The 15,831-nt window shown below is 35.3% G+C and overlaps 1 protein-coding gene across 4 annotated transcripts in view; it reads right to left on the bottom strand.

The window, feature by feature from the left end:
* The window catches only part of OTUD7A (OTU deubiquitinase 7A), a 391,428-nt gene that overhangs the window by 52,077 nt on the left and 323,520 nt on the right, over positions 1 to 15,831 (bottom strand). The gene's annotated exons all lie outside the window — the stretch shown is intronic.

The raw sequence follows: 15,831 nt of genomic DNA, 5'->3' as shown, positions 1-15,831 counted from the left end.
CAGTAAGATCAGGAGTGAAACAAGGTTGCCCACTATCACCATTACTATTCAATATAGTACTAGAAATGCTAGCCTCGGCAATAAGAGTGGAGAAAGAGATTCAAGGAATTAGAGTAGGAAATGAGGAAATCAAACTATCACTCTTTGTAGATGACATGATGGTTTACTTAGAGAACCCCAAAGACTCTGCTAAAAAGCTATTAGAAATAATTCAGAATTTTAGCAAAGTTGCAGGACACAAAATAAATCCACATAAATCCTCAGCATTCTTATATATCACCAACAAAATGCAACAGCAAGAGATACAAAGAGAAATTCCATTCCAAACAAATGTTGAGAGTATAAAGTATTTGGGAATCCATCTACCAAAGAATAGTCAGGAATTATATGAGAAAAATTACAAAACACTTGCCACAAAAATAAAGTCAGATTTAAATAATTGGAAAGACATTCAGTGCTCTTGGATAGGCCGAGCGAATATAATAAAGATGACAATACTCCCCAAACTAATCTATTTATTTAGTGCTATACCAATCAGACTCCCAAGAAACTATTTTAATGACCTAGAAAAAATAACAACAAAATTCATATGGAAGAATAAAAGGTCGAGAATTGCAAGGGAACTAATGAAAAAAAAGTCAGAGGAAGGTGGTCTAAGTGTACCTGATCTAAAGCTATATTATATAGCAGCAGTCACCAAAACCATTTGGTACTGGCTAAGAAATAGAACGGTAGATCAGTGGAACAGATTAGATTCAAAGGACAAAAAAGGGTACATCTATAGCAATCTAATCTTTGACAAACCCAAAGATACCAACATTAGGGACAAAAATTCATTATTCGGAAAAAAACTGTTGGGAAAGCTGGAAATTAGTATGGCAGAAATTAGATATGGATCCACACTTAACACCATATACCAAGATAAGATCAAAATGGGTCCATGATTTAGGCATAAAGAATGAGATCATAAATAGATTAGAGGAACAGAGAATAGTCTACCTCTCAGACCTGTGGAGGAGGAAGGAATTTATGACCAGAGGAGAACTAGAGATCATTGTTGATCACAAAATAGAAGATTTTGATTACATCAAACTAAAAAGTTTCTGTACAAATAATACTAATGCATACAAGATTAGAAGGGAAGTAACAAATTGGGAAAATATTTTTAAAGTTAAAGGTTCTGACAAAGGTCTCATTTCCAAAATATATAGAGAACTGACCCTAATTTATAAGAAATCAAACCATTCTCCAATTGATAAATGGTCAAAGGATATGAATAGACAATTCTCAGATGATGAAATTGAAACTATATCCACTCATATGAAAGAGTGTTCCAAATCACTACTGATCAGAGGAATGCAAATTAAGACAACTCTGAGATACCATTACACACCTGTCAGATTGGCTAAGATGACAGGAACAAATAATGATGAATGTTGCAGGGGATGTGGGAAAACTGGGACACTGATACATTGTTGGTGGAGTTGTGAAAGAATCCAGCCATTCTGGAGAATAATTTGGAACTATGCCCAAAAAGTTATCAAACTGTGCATACCCTTTGATCCAGCAGTGCTGTTATTGGGCTTATATCCCAAAGAAATACTAAAGAGCGGAAAGGGACCTGTATGTGCCAAAATGTTTGTGGCAGCTCTTTTCGTAGTGGCTAAAAACTGGAAGATGAACGAATGTCCATCAATTGGAGAATGGTTGGGTAAATTATGGTATATGAAAATTATGGAATATTATTGCTCTGTAAGAAATGACCAGCAGGAGGAATACAGAGAGGCCTGGAGAGACTTACATCAACTGATGCTGAGTGAAATGAATAGAACCAGAAGATCGCTGTACACTTCAATGCTGTATGAAGATGTATTCTGATGGAAGTGGATATCTTCAACATAAAGAAGATCCAACTCACTTCCAGTTGATCAATGATGGACAGAAATAACTACACCCAGAGAAGGAACACTGGGAAGTGAATGTAAATTGGTAGCACTACTGTCTATCTACCCAGGTTACTTATACCTTCGGAATCTAATACTTAATGTGCAACAAGAAAATGGGATTTACACACATATATTGTATCTAGGTTATACTGTAACATATGTAAAATGTATGGGATTGCCTGTCATCAAGGAGAGGGAGTAGAGGGGGGGGATAATTTGGAAAAATGAATACAAGGGATAATATTATAAAAAAATTACTCATGCATATATACTGTAGATAAAAATTCTAAATAAAAAAAATAAAAATAAAAAAAAACAAAAACAAAACAAAACAACAACAACAATAACAACAACAACAACAACAACAACATAAACCAACCACTTTGAGTTACAAAACTTGGACTATTTCTGCTATTTACCCTGCCACGGAAATGTGGTACTGCCCATTTCATAAACCACATTCCAGACATTGCTCAATGTTTCACGAAGGTCATTCCATCACTTAGAAATCCACAGTTTCTTCTCTGAGGATTGGCTTGGATGTCTGGAGAATCATAACCTCAAAAATGACTTTTAAATAGGTCTCTCTCCAGGTTGTTTACTTGGGTGTCTGTCTCACATCATTCTCTAAATGTGCTAGTTTTGTCTGGAGAATGGAGAGCCCAGCAAACAACTCACTCAGGGAGGATCCCAGGGAGAAAATACTGTGTTCAAGGCTGGAAAACCTATTCACAGAAATACCCAATTCAAATGTGAAAGAGAACATGTTACACATGTCTTCCCCTTGACATAATTTTCTCTAAGGCAATAGTCACTCTTCTCAAGGTAGAGCCCAGCTGGGGAGATCAAATGTGTCAAAGAAAAATCCTATGTGGATGGCCCTTGTAATGAATTTTGACTTAGCTTTGGCAAGATAAAGAAATAGAAAAATCTTGGCATAGTGAAGTTATCCCAGCGAGACATTCATCCCTATTTTAAAATGCTGGAGTGTAGCTGGAGTTTCAGCAAAATAGTGTTACACTACAATGGAAAAAAGCCTCAACATCAATAAATCTTGAATATTAGGGGTTTTTTTTTCATTTTCACAACACAATATTCCACCATGGAACTTCTTTTTCTTTCTGTTTGTGTATGGGGGTAGAGATAAGGGAAGCAAGAAAACTTTCAATTAAATTCAGCTACTGACACCAGGTTCATGAGAACCTGGATAAGTCATTTAACCTCTGTTCTTAGGGCAATTCCCTAGAACTTATTTAAGAAGTCAAATTCTCCTTTCTTTTGTTCCCCACAACCTCCTTCCTTCCCTTTCTTAGAAGCCCTCATTTCTTCCTAAACTCTGTTTTTATGACAGTTTCTCTGGAGTTCATAGAAAAACAGGAAGTGACTTGAAATCAGGCTTGTTGTAACTTCTAGTACAATGTTCCTTTGTTGTGTGGGGAAGTGGAAAGAGAATTCAATTGAAAAGACCTGAATTTGAGTCCAGATTTTGATACTTACTAGCTATATGACTTTAGGCAACCAATGTAACTTTCCGCTGATTCAAATTTTTCATTTGTAAAATGGTGATATATGATAAGAGTACAGCTTCTAGGAGAAATATAGCAATAGTCCTGAGACCCCCAGACCTTAGGAGTGCTATTGTTCTAAAAATCTGTTTATCAGTGATCTTAAAGTCTCATGGCCTTAGAAACACTATAATATAGTGCTAAGAACATTGTTGACTGCAAGATAACAAATGTTTCTGAGACAAATAATGAGGTGCATACCAGACTATTCCTCAATCCCACCTCTAAACCATTAAGTTCAATATTGAAGTGCATACCAGACCACTCCTCAGTCCTACCTCTAAGACGAAAAATTAACATATCAGTGAGATGAAGAACCAGATCTTTCTTTTCCTAAAATTTATCTTCTTGCTCCTGATTCTTTGCTAAATTCTTTTGAAACGTAGTCTACTTCAATTGGAATTACAATTACAATAAACTTTGCCCCTTGACTTGAAGATGGTTTCAAGCCTGAAAATTCTTTTAAGCACCTTACAACACCAGTCTGCAACCTCTATTTTTGGGGTATCCTTTTGAACTTCAACATACTGATACCTACTTCTCCATGCCTACCTTTCAGGGTTGTGAAAATTTTAATGCACTGTACAAATGGGACCTATTATTAATTTTCAGTTGTGTTCAACTGTTTGTGACTCCCATACGGGTTTTCTTGGCAAGGAATTGTTGCTTTTACCTTTTCCAGCTTATTTTTACAGGTGAGAAAACTGAGGCAAATAGGGTTAGGTGAGTTGTCCAGGGTCTCTCAGCTAAAAAGTATCTGAGGTTAGATTTGAACCAATGAAAAGAAGTCCTCCTGACTCCAAACCTGGTACTCTATCCACAGTGCCACTTTGGTTGGTTGGCCTTTGTGCTCAAAGAGGACAAAAATGATATCACTATGTTAGAGTCGAGTTGAAAGTGTCCAACTGCGGCTGATTAGAACAATATGAGTTGGGAATGGTCTGCCACAGGTTGAGTACACATAATCTGTATGAACATTTTTTATGTAGCTTCTCTAATTTTGGGAATTTTGCATTTTATTTGGGTTAATTCAATTTTGCTTTTCTTAGAATGCATAGCATCCTCTCTGATTAGGGCACACCATGCTGGGAGGTCCTCTGCCAGTGTCTCTCATGTCATACAATCGATTCTAAAGCTCTCAACGCACCTATTACTAATATCCATTCATATTTATCAATTATTAGATCATCTCTTATAGCTCTAAATTCAAAAATTAAATGCATATGCTCCTTAATATTATACAATCCATAACTGAAATTCAAATTCATATTTATATAAAGTATACCTGAACGTTTCTCAATCTGAATATTTTTTTTTCTTTCTCTTATTCATCTGAATGGAACTATTGCTTTCTTTCCTTTTTATTTATAAGCCTTAACTATGTGTCATTCTGTGCACATTGTTGGAGGGGATTTGGGAAAACAGGGACACTGATACATTGTTGGTGGAATTGTGAATACATCTAGCCATTCTGGAGAGCTATTCAGAATTATGTTCAAAAAGTTATCAAACTGTGCATACCCTTTGATCCAGCTGTGCTACTTATATCCCAAAGAAACACTAAAGAAGGGAAAGGGAGCTGTATGTGCCAAAATGTTTGTGGCAGCCCTCTTTGTAGTGGCTAGAAACTGGAAACTACATGGATGCCCATCAATTGGAGAATGAATAAATTATGGTATGTGAATGTTATGGAATATTATTGTTCTGTAAGAAATGACCAACAGGATGATTTCACAAAGGTCTGGAGAGACTGACATGAACTGATGCTGAGTGAAATGAGCAGAACCAGCAGAGCATTACTATATGAGGATCAGTTCTGATGGATGTGGCCCTCTTCAAGAATGAGATGAACAAATCAGTTCCAATAGAGCAGTAATGAACTGAACCAGCTACATCCAGAGAAAGATGTCTGAGAGATGACTATGAACCACTACACAGAATTCCTCTTTGTCCACCTTCATTTTTTATTTCCTTCACAGCCAACTATAAATCTCTATCTTGGAAAAAAATTTACTTATTCAGTTACATGGGGTAGGAGATAAGGAAACATCCAGCTTCTCTCCTCGGTTCCCCGTGGTTCTTCTTTTTTGGGGGAAGTTAAATATATTCTAGGAGATTAAAATCAGGTATAAAAATTATTTTAAACTTTGAGTAAGTTTCAGCACTTTCCTAGATTAGTGATTTTATAAATTCCTTCCTCTAAAACAGAAGACAACCTGTCCATATCCAATCTTCTTGTTTATATTATATTCTTCTTTGTATTATATAGTATCATAGATTCCAGTGTGGAAGGAAACTCAGATGTTGTCTGGTCCAAAGTCTTTATTTATAGATGAATGAGTTGACAGTAAGAAAAGGAAACCATAGTTAACAAGTAGCAAAAGTGTGATTTGAACCTAGGTCCTCTAACTCCAAATCTAGTTTTTTCCCCCACTACAATATATTGCTTTTCTTTTAGCTTTCATGAAGTGTGCACTCAGTGCACTAGAAGACTGCTCCTTTTAACATTCTAATTCACTGAAATCCATATTTCCCCCATGTATGTAATTAATATAAGATTAATCATATTGTTGCTCTGCATTGAATTTAGAGTGTTTAAGTTAATAAAAAAGAAGGAAAGAAGGGAGGAAAGGAGGAAAGCAGGCAGGCAGGCAGGCAGGAAGGAAGGAAGAAGGAAGAAAGTAAGGAAGAAAAAGAAGAGAAGGAAAATTAGGGAAATGATAGAAAGAGATGAATAGTTGAATAATGAGAATTCAATAATACTATATATACTTCATGAGGCTGAATTTAAAAAAATATAAGCAACATTTTTAAGTATAGAGTAAAACACTGGGATAGATGTTAGAGGAAAATAAAAGAATGAATGAAACATTGTCCCAGGTCTCCGGGAACATGCAATCTATAGGTCCACAAATAACTATAATACAAAACATTATATAGCAACTGTACGTGAGAGGTACAAAATTCTGTGCAAAACCCAAGGGAAAAGAAAAACGTGTGGCAATTCCAAGTGCATAAAATGAAAAGATTTGTCTACCCATTCTCAGAGCAGCTGTATTTGGAGAATGATGTAGATTTAGTCTGCCATTTTTAAGGACTGAGATTCAAAAAAGTGTCTTGCCTGAACTATTGCCTTGAGTCTGACAAGAAAAAAAAATGGCCCCATTACCAAAAGAAACTTCCTGAGGACGGTGACAAGAATTGAGTAAGCAACTATTATATTAAAGTCAAATCTTTCTGTCCCATTTTCTCTCTTCAGCTTGCAAAGTTGGGACAAAGAGTTTAATATTTAGTGAAGAGAGTAATGACTTTTTCCCTCATTTCAAATGAGTCGTTCTTGACATTGTGATATGAGGATATTGCATTGCCATTGCTATTTTGTGCTGCTCTTTCTATGCATTTATTTTGTTTCTATATATTTTATTTCCACACACACACACATACACACACACACACACACACACACAAATACAGACATATATATTGTTTCATGATATACTGAGTTGGAAAGGGCTTTAGATGTCAGCTGGTCCAGCACTTCATTTATTGATAAAGAAACTGAGGGTTAGAGATGGGAAGAGATGTTTCCAAAATCAGATGGATAGTAAGTAGAAGAGCTTGAATTCCAATACGGTTGACCTTTCTGACCTCACATCTAATTCTCTTTTTATTCTGCTAATTGTGTTCATCTTTATTATTTTTAATAGTACATCATATCATGATTAGCTTTTTAAAATTTTAGCTATAAACTTAATTTTGACCATGCGATTTTATAAGGAAAGAAACTGAAGTATAACTGTTTAATATTTCTAAGAAGACAGTGTTAGGTGAAACAATATTGGGACAATTAGTTGAATCAGAAAAATTTTTTAATATCATAAATGACATTATAGTGGACTTTTATAACTTTATGGTAGGGTTTGATTATGTTTTAAGAAAAGCTGTTTCTGAGTGAAACAGAATGATCTACTTTATTTAGGGAATAATTCCATAGGATGCAGTTCTGTAAAAGCTTTTGAGTGATATTGAGCCCTATTGTATCTCACTTTTATGAGAATTGACTTCCTTTCCCAATCTCTTTTAACTCTAGTGACATCTATTATTTCCTTTTTATCCCGTATGTAACTTTTTTTGTACACTGTTGTTTCCATGCTGTCTTCTCTATTAGACAGTTAATTTCTTGAGAATGGGTATTGTCTATTGTCTTTCTTTGTATCCTCAACACTTAACAGAATGCCTTGCATATAATAGGTGCTTTAAAAATTCCTTTTACCTGTCAGACAAATAGCAGGCCCTCAGACCTAGACCCAGGGCATGAATTACTCTTTTATTTCAAGACTCTGTGAAGATTCCGAAGCTCCTGTGTCATTTCTGCCCAGGACTTTTGACAAGTAACCACTCTGAATTCTTATGGCAGTAGCTAGAAAGATAGTATGTACTACAGGTATCAAGAGGATCACACAGGAAATGAAACAATCATACATAAGGGGCTGGTGAAGGCTAATCTATACATGTGGAAAATTGATGCCATTTCATGAATGTTGATAAACTGGTAATAAGCTGATAATATGGATTGCAGGCTAAGAAGGATGCTAACCTGCTCCAAGGACTGGTACTTATGACACATTGTGTGTAGAGGCCTAGATTGAATTGTGGTTCTTCTACTACCAACCTATAATAACTTTGATAATCATTTAACCTCCCTTTATCTGTCAAATGGGGGAGTAGGCTGAACAGGATGACTTGTGAGATATATACATATTTACCTGCACACACACACTCACACACACACATATACACACATATATATTTATGATATTTCTATTAAACTTTGAATTTTCTTCAATAAAATATATTTATATTGTCTGTATTTGAATTTAAATCTTCAGGCTATGAAAGGGTAAAGAGCTTATAAGTCAGGTAATATTTGTCAGCCATAACACATTATTACTTAAAATAATTCTGTAAAATAAATCCAACACATTTTTATTTACTAAATGAGCTTCACATCCCCTCCTACACCTAACACCATGTTGGAGCTCACAACATACTTGGCAATTGACTGATAAAAACTCTTCATCCTTTAGAGATACAGAAATATTTGAAAAGAAGACCTATTATATTCTAGGGAATTTTGAGGCTATGAAGATATTTTGGGAAAGTACTTCTAAACCCTTTTCTACAAGATGACAATTTTTTCACATCCAAAGAATTCTTTAAAAATATTTTTTATTCTTTTTGGTGCCAATGGGTTAACAATTTTGGTTAATACTATCATATAGTATTATATATATTAGTATTATATAGTATTATATTATTATAGTATTATAGTATATTATTATATAATATTATATATTATAGTATTATAGTATATTAGTATTATATATATATAATTTACAGACATCCACACTTCTTTTAGGTTCCCTGTCTTTGACAAAGTATGGTGCTTTGTAAAGTATACTGGACAAGGAATCAAGATATCCAGGATTTAGGCTTAATTTGTTCTCTTGAGTCCTTTGAGTGGCTAGAGTACTGGACCCAGAATAAGGAACACCTGAATTCAAATCTAGTATTAGATAGTACTAGCTGTATGACCCTGGTCAAGGCATTTAACTTTTACTTGCCTTAAGTTTCTTCATCTGTAAAATGACAATCACAATAGCTTGTATCTCTAAGGTTGCTATGGAAGTCAAATGAGACCATTTATAAAGCACTTTACAAACCTTAGCCTGAAGAGCTAGATTTTTTTATATATGTGTATATATAAATGCTTAAACATTTTTCTAATCCTGACACTTCCTAGCTGTGTCACCTTGGAGAAGTTTGGGTCTCATCGTCTTCATCTGTCAAATAAATTTTTTGAACTAAATCATTTAGGTCAAAATTCTACGATGCTAAGAAGACACACTTAGCATAAGAAACGACCCATTCTTCTTGTTGTAAGGCATCTAATTCCTGAGGCTGAACAAAACTCAAATTCACTTGAGGTTAACTAAAAAAAAATACATAGTCTGTATCCTGCAATGAAAGGGAAAGAGGATGCAAATTTTTGTGAGGTTCTACCTGATTTTCAATCCTGCTACCTTTGTGAAGCTGCATGAATCATGCAATTAGGGTAGACTCAGGAGTGAAGGAAGAGTTATTTTTTTATTTGCTTCATCTTGCTTCCTGTGTTATGATTGCACTCCCCCTCAGTATGTACTGAGGCGAAAGTAGCTAGACTTGTGCATTCAGAAAAGAGCAGCAAAGGAACTTTACAAATGTAGCTGATACTTGAGAAAAACAAAACCAGAGACCCCTGAAGTTCCATGGCCATAAATTTCTAAGTGATGAAGTTCAAACGTGTCTCTTTCAGAGCTTCTTCTGAAGGTGCTTTATGCATTTCAGCTCATTTTGGCACCAAAGGAAATGAACTCATTTTCATTTTACAAGTTGGTGAGGAGTCCAGGAGAAATCCAGCAGGCTCATTTTGTTGCTGCATGTCTCTCTTTTCTGCTCCTACTTCCCCACCCCCTCATGCCATAAGCGATGCTGGTATCTTTGATGTTTTAGGAAGCATGTTTTGCCAAGTTAGAAGGCTTAATGAATCTGTTTTCTATTGTGTTGTAATCTAAATTGGAAGCTGATGCTTTAAATCAGTCGATTCCACCCTCCCCTCTCAGATGTTGGTTGGGTTTCTGGACTGTATTTATAATTTAGTCAAGAGGAATGCGTCCATAAGATATTAATTATTCAAAATTGTTTTTTTGGGGGGGTTAGACTTGCCCTCTATTCTGGATACCCGTCCTTAGTCCCATGGCCTGCAACAGGTTTAGAGATGTTTCTGCCCTGCTTTTCCTTAAACCAACAATGGAAATTTCTACTAGATTTCAGTACTATCCTATCTTAGTTCTAAGCCTATGGAATATGCAAATTGGTCAGAATATGATTGAAGGCAGTTATTGAAGGTTCCCTTAATGGTTCATCTGGTCCCAGTAAGAGACAAACAAAGGGTTGAGGTGCCTGTTGGGCACCTCTGATACAGAATGTATCAGAAATCAACAGAATTTGCCATAGTAGAAATAAAGGTATCAGCAAAGTACCGGAATTAAATCCAAACAAAACCAAAAAGAGTGTTTGTCTGCCATCATGAGGTTAAACCCAAAGAATTTTATGAAGCATTCCATTTCCTTTTTTATTATTAAATGTCTGATTAATAACTTAACACCCAACATAAATGCAATTGAGGCACCTTTATTTTTTAAGAAATGTCTTTTCCTGATGCATTCTACCCTTCACTTTCTCTAATTTCTTCTGATATTTTTCCACATTGGAAATTAAGAGGTGAATCAAGGAAGAAATTTGGTTTCTAACAAAAAATCTCACTGGGTCAAAGTAACAGTCTGTCCAGTTTAGTCTTGAATCTCTTGACAGCTGCATGACAGCCAGGGTAGGCAAACTACAGTCCAAGAGCTAAATCTGGCCTGCTTCCTCTGCCCTAAATACAATTTTATTTTAACAAGTTTAAAAAAATGTAGCTTTCTGCCTCACAAAACTAGGCGGTAAGCCAGATTTGGCCCACAGGGTTATAGTTTGCCAGTTCCTACACTGCAGGATGGTGACAGTTCTACCCAACATCATCACCTTAAAGATCAGGCAGATCACAGTTAACAGTCTATCATCCAACAAGCATTTATTAGGCCCTTACTCTGTGCCGGTTGCTATGCGGATGATACACAAACATAAAAAATGATCATCACTATCTTCAAGGAGCTTACATTCTAATGGTGGAAGACAATACATAAAAAGGAAGTTGGGGCTGGAGGAAGGAAAGGATCAGAGATTAGAAGGAGGTACCAAAGCCTAAATTTGGAGAATAAGTGATAACTAGTCTAGGCCAATCACAAAGTGAAGGTTCCAGGGAAAAAAAAAACCTCCAATGAGAGAAAGAACAGTTAGAAAGCTGTGGAGGCAGAGTGACTAAGTCCAGAGAATCAAGGATGAGTTGTCTGGAGCCCTTCCCTAAAATGAAAATTCCAGGAAGGCTCACAAAGTCCTTCCATTCTGAATAAGCAGTAGACCTGAATCCATGAATTTGTTTAAATTCTTGAATGTAAGTAACAATATCCTCTTAATTTATTCCATTAGCTGACATTCTGTAAATTTCTACCCATTAGGTCAAGTGATGCTTCCTTTTATTTGAATTAAAACTACATCACCCAACTTCAAGGGGTATTCTTTTGTAGGATTTGGTGAGCAATTCCCTCTTCAACCTACTTATTATATTTTTTATGAATTTACAAATGACAATCATATCCACCTATCCCCCCTACTTTGTCCTTCCATACTGAAGTATTATTATTATCATTATCATTATCATTATTTTAGCATGCCCTGGATAAGAAGTACTTTCATTTCTTTGACCTTTTTTGAATTTTTAGTATCATTATATCTTTCATGAACTACATCAACCAGAATTAGCACAGAATATCCTTTGTGGGCACACAGATTTCTAATATTTTCTATTTTATTTTTTAGTTTCTTTTCTGATAATTTTTTTTTAGTTCAACAAGTATCTTGGACTGATGTCGCTTGGGAAAAATCTTAAGAGTTAGCAAGCATAATAGCCAGCATTACACAGTACTTTAAGATTTGTAAAGCAATTTATAGTATGTAACCTATTCACACATTTCCTATATTATCTCTAGTGACTGATCATAATTGGAAAGCCTCTCATTTTATAACTATAGTTTGGATTATTTTTTCTCCAAATGCATTTTAACTAGGTCACAGGCAGCTGTGGGGGCTGGAGTCAGTAAGATCCATCTTCCTGAGTTCAAACCCCATTTCAGACATGTAATAACTGTGTGACCCTAGGTAAGTCACTTAATCCTGTTTGCCTCAATTTCCTCATCTGTAAAATGAACTAGAGAAGGAAATGGCTCCAATATTTTTGCCAAGAAAACTCCTGAGGCCATCAAGAGTCAGGCACAACTGAAAAATGACTGAAATACCTGATCATAATGAACTTTACCTGCTATTTTCCTGCTCACACCACTAAAACATATGCTTTTTAAAAAAAGAAAGTGTTTTGATTTTTTTTTTGTCTCATATCTTCAGGGCCTATCCGAGTTCCTGGATACTTAATAAATGTGTGGTAACTTACTTGATTGCTCGCCTGATACCCATACTACATCAAAAGATTTTTCTGAGATTTATCTAAGTTGACTGGATAGCCCAAAAAGTTTAGTGTCACATATGCATTCAGAGATTTTCTGATAGATGTCTTCCAGATAATCTATTAAAATGTTCAATAATACTGGTTCTTGTTTTAATCTCTCAGTAACTATACTGTTTATATAGCTCTCTATTGGGGGGACTATATTGTTTATATAGCTCTCTGCTTTTTGATGATGTCTTTTTTCCCCTTCAGTAAAAAAGCATTTCACCTAATCACAAAGTAACTCAATATTTTGAAATAACTTTTGATGTGGAATCTTTTTTTTTAAACCTTATGAGAGACTAAATACCCAACAGAGAATGCAAATCTGCAATAACAGAAGTGTAGTTAATTATGAGAATACTTTGAACATCCTCAGAGATAAACTGGAAAACTAGAATATAGTTAAAGAATGTTAACTCAAAAAAGGACCTTCAAAATCATCTAAATCAAATCTCTTATTTTACAGATGGGGAAGTGGGAAGCAATTAAGGAAGTCTACACATGAGGTGACTTTACTAGTTCACATGGTGAGCTAGTGACAAAGCCAGAAGGAGACCCTTGGTTCTTTCAATTTTCACTCCAGTATACTACTCTCATTATATGCTGTCACATTCTTCAGAGATATGTTTTGAAGCATAAGTTAACCTTGAAATCTCATGACAAGTGCTTCTGTGAATAATACTTAAAAATAAGACTTCAACTTTCACGGATCATCTTGTTTTCTTAACATGGCTTGCTTTCAAGTATCATCATCACCAAGTGATGTATCCCAAATTTGATCTTTTGGTTTCACTGTGATTTCTTTTAAAATAAAATTTTTTAAATGATCATTAAAATACAATAAGCAGGTCAAACACTAACAGTTCCCTAGAATAATCTCTGCTAATGAAAATGTGGCAGTAAGTAGCCATCATCGTGCTTTATTATGCCACATATGAGACCAATAATGGAACACAGACATCCACCCTGTGGAGCCAAAATCGCAGGCATGTGCCTGTTTTTATTGTCCAATTAGTTACAGAGCCTTCTTTCTCTGTTTCTGCTGAGTAGAGATTTTATATCCAGTGACCAGAATAAGCTGTAGTATTAGAGAGAAAATCCAGAGAATAATAGCATATATGGTAGAAGAAATCATTCATCTGCCTAAATCTCCATGACTCTAGTGAAAATAAAACTCTAAAAAAAGTATGCATTTCTGAAGGAAGAAGACAGTGTAGGAATTTATAAGGTATATTGGATTCATGTCACCTTTCCCTCCTTTAAATGAGTATAAATTGGTATTTTGACAGATATGCAGCAGATTGTTAGGAAATCCTTTTTAAATGTTAAAGGCTTTATATTGGGCACACACTGAGAAACTAAACAAACCCTTCCCCCTCCAAACTTTTTACTAACTTGTGAATTTTAATGAATATAAAATATAGCCCCTCATCTTCCTGTTCCTGGTATAATTCTTTTAATGAGCAGAATACTCAGACACTCCATATTATTACATGGGAATGGTACGGTCTGCCATGGATTCCCAGGAGCTTTAATGGGCATCCTGAACTTTGAAGGCATGGCTGGAACACTGCAGTTAGCTTATTTTTCTCTCTGGAGACTCTTTTCTCTCTGATTGCTTATCCAGTGGAATATAAAGAGAACAGGGAAATGCTTTGCTATTACCTATGTCAATGAAGAGTTAATTTGAACTTATGAGGGTAATTTTAGGAGACTTGTGGAACGGGAGCTACAAAGCCGGATGTATAGAAGCAAAATTAAAATATTACAACTAGATATTTTTAAAATGAATTTAATATTAACTTGGTTCTCTACTTTACTATAAACAACTTTCAAATTTGAGGATGGAATCCTTCTAGGTCATGAGCTCTCAAATCATAGCTTCCCAGGGAGAAACTAACTTAGGGAACTTTTACCTTTAAAGTCAGGGTATTAAAGACTGACCTATAACTTGGGGTCCATTAATGTGTTTTTTTAAAAGATATTTTGACAACAATTTCAATTTAATGGTTTCATTTGTAATTATGTGTATTTTATTTTATGTATTTAAAAATATTATTCTGATAATGGGCCTATAGCCTGCCAAAGAAATAAAAAAAGAATTAGTAATTAAGAAGAATTTAAAATTAAAAGAATTAAGAATCTCTGATTCATGTGGAAACTACTTTCTGTGGTTTATTAGAGCTGAGGCAGCTAAAGGTCATTAGAGTGCTGGGCCTGGAGTCAGAAAGCTTCTACTTTCTGAGTTCAAATCCAGCATCAGACACTTACTAAATGTGGGACCCTAGGCAGGTCACTTCACCTAGTTTGACTCAATTTCCTTATCTGTAAAATGAGCTGTAGAAGGAAATGGCAAACCATTCCAGTATCTTTACTAAGAAAACACAAAATGGAGCCATGAAGATTTGGACATAACTTAAAAATGATTGAACCAACATTCTACATGGCTATGATTGTGACCATTTGTAACATGCCCTCCTGGCAGTTACAATTACTAATCTGTCCTAGGCCCAACAGAGTACCTTTTTCCACTGACCTTTGCAGTGTCAACTCTACCCGGCTCCTCTGAGGCCTTCAAAGGTCTCTGGCCACGATCTCTTGAATCTATAGCTTAATAACCGGTAGTGCACTCAAGAACAGCCACGTGTAATCTTAAAAGCCTTTATTATACCTACTCACATAATGCCCACTTGGTGCCCTGACTTGTTGTACTTTGTTTCTGGCAAGTGATCATTCTTTCCCCATTTTGCCCCTTATACTCTGTATCTAAGAATGTATTTTTCTTAGTGCACTTATTTATTTACAAAGCAAAAAGGCTACTTTAGAAAATAACAAACGTAAGTTTTTAGTAATTAAAAAAGATTATATAAGAGAATTCTACCTAGCAATCAGATTGGAGGGCTTACAGACTTTAAAACTATCCTAATTAGTTACTATTTCCTTGAGCAGATTGGTTGGCCATGATTCCCCCCATGGGTCTCAGAACATTCCGTTTCTGCTTGATTTAAAAAAAGAAAATAAAAGGATGTCTTGTCCTTTCAAATACCATCCCGATTTGGAATTAATATAGCCAGACACTATGGACAAGATTCATACATCTGGGTCATACATCTGAGAC

Source organism: Sminthopsis crassicaudata, chromosome 2 (assembly GCF_048593235.1).
Source record: "Sminthopsis crassicaudata isolate SCR6 chromosome 2, ASM4859323v1, whole genome shotgun sequence".
Classification (NCBI taxonomy): Eukaryota; Metazoa; Chordata; class Mammalia; order Dasyuromorphia; family Dasyuridae; genus Sminthopsis; species Sminthopsis crassicaudata.
The sequence above is the reverse complement of the archived record's forward strand: the minus strand, read 5'-3'. Positions and strand labels throughout refer to the sequence as shown.